Raw genomic sequence first — 2,353 nt, 5'->3', positions numbered from 1 at the left:
CACAAACACTAAGGCCACACTGGCCCTGCAACCTTGCACTCTGAAGGACAGTAGGAAAAGCTGGGATGGGGGAAGAGGAGAGGGGAGGAGGGAAGAGAGTCCTCACTACAAATGCAGTCACCTCAGGGGATCCATGGTGAGAGTGAGGAGCTTCCAGAAGAAGAGCAGTCCCCAGCCTTATAGAGTACAGTAGGTCTTTATGTGTCACCAACATGTAAACAGGAAGTAGGGCTTTCCACAAAGGAACCCTCAGCTGTACCCTGGCGGACAATGATCTAGACTCAGAGTCTTACAAGGACATTCAGTTGTTTGAAAATGGATTATGATAAAAATATCTTATACTCTAAGAGCCAATAACTTGCTGGACCTTGAGGTAATAACACACCTTGAACTGGGCGGTGGTTGTGCATGCCTTTAGTCCCAACACTCCAGAGGCAGAGGCAGGCAGAGTTTGGGGCCAGCCTGGTCTACAGAATGAGTTTCAGGACAGCCAGTGCCACACAGAGAAATGTCTCAAAAAACAAAAACAAAGGAAAAAAGAAAAAAGAATTAAGACTGCTTTCCTACTGTGCATTTACCCTCTTTGTTTAATCTGCCTTTGAGAGAATAATGTATTTACTTGCTTTGGATTTTCCATTTACATTCCCTTTTGCAACCTAAGCTAATGCACAGCCGTGACCTTAACTTATGTATTCCACGCCCCTGACAGAGTAATGCATGTGTGCTCTAATAATCATTTGCTGAAAGCATCAAAACAGAAGTCAAATGCAATCCTATAAAATGGACATCCATGATAAATGTCACACACCACATTGAGCTATTGCTTTATAAACAAGGATGTTTGAGGTCTGGGTTAGCGGGAGTGACTTAATCCCTTGTAAAACTGTTAAAGAGTTCCTGTAAAGTATCCCTTGTCCATTCCCCACGTGATGATGTGATGTTCATACTACAGAGAAAAGTGTGAGGGGCCGCACACATGGACAGACACAGTTACAGGCACAGACTCAGACTCCGACCACAGGGAGGACAGAGGACACTGAGTGAGGCAGAGCATGCAGATCTGGACTTGCTCTCGGCTAAACAACACCAAGAAGAGCTTAGGTTTTTTTCCTCCCCCTCCCTCCTTAATAGGACATCCACACCATTATTGGTGACTCCTAGCTGGTAACTACAAACACCAGAATGAAGAGAGGCCAAGGCAGGTAAGGAGAGCATTTTGTCCAGGCCATCAGAATGTGCCCAGATTGACAAGTCAAAGGTGCAGGGTTGAAAGATCAAGACAGATCTAAAAAAAGATGTCATAAAGAAAATACGCTGGGACTAGGGCTATGGCTTAGCAAGGTGCTAGTCTTGAAAGCATAAAGACCAAGTCTGATTGCCAGCACCACATGAAAAGCTGGGCACCTTCCTGTAATCCCAGTGCTGGGGAGGGACAGAGAGACAAACATGGATGTAAGGTTGCTAGATCTTTATTTGAAAGAAGAAGAAACAAACTGGCATATTCTCAGTTTCTCATCTGATTTGGAAGTTTGCTCCTACACATTTTTTCAATAAAAATTCATTCAGCCATAGCATATTTTTACTGTAATTTATTTATTTTTCTCTTGAGACAGGGTTTCTCTGTGTAATAGCCCTGGCTGTCCTGAACTCTTTGTAGACCAGATTGACCTCAAACTCACAGAGATCCACCTGCCTCTGCCTCCTGAGTGCTGGGATTAAAGGAGTGTGCCAACATGTCTGGCTTATTCACTCATTTTTAAATGATTTTTTTTTTTATCTTCAGATTGCCAGGAATGAATTTCCTAGTATGAAGAGAGATTGTGTGTGTGTATTTCTTAATGTCAAAAGACAGAATCAACTATCTTCAAAAATAAAAATCCAAAGGGCTGGAGAGAGCCCAGCAGTTGAGAGCACTGGCTGCTCTTCCAGAGGACCAGGGTTCAATTCCCAGCACCCATAGGGTGGCTCACAACTGTCTGTAATTCCAGTTCCAGGGGATCCAACACCCTCTTCAGGCCTCCATGGGCACTGCATGCACATGGTGCACAGACAATACATACAGGCAAAACACCCATACACATAAAATATTAAAAATAAAAATCCAGTTGTGGTTTCCATTTATAATTCTAATGCATAATGAAAAAATCTGAACTTGTGATCTGAAATCAAGCTTCAAATGATCATCTTTCAGTTATATAAAAACATAGTTTGTTTTCAGACAGGGTCTCAATATGTAGACCTGAATGGTCTCAAACTCAGATCTACCTGCTTCTGCCTCCCGAATTTTGGGATTAAAGGCATATAGCACACCTGGCAAAAAAAAAAAAAAAAAAAAAAAAAAAAAAAAAAAAAA

The sequence above is a fragment of the Peromyscus leucopus genome, chromosome 5 (genome assembly GCF_004664715.2).
Source record: "Peromyscus leucopus breed LL Stock chromosome 5, UCI_PerLeu_2.1, whole genome shotgun sequence".
Lineage (NCBI taxonomy): Eukaryota > Metazoa > Chordata > Mammalia > Rodentia > Cricetidae > Peromyscus > Peromyscus leucopus.
This window is presented reverse-complemented; position numbering follows the sequence as displayed.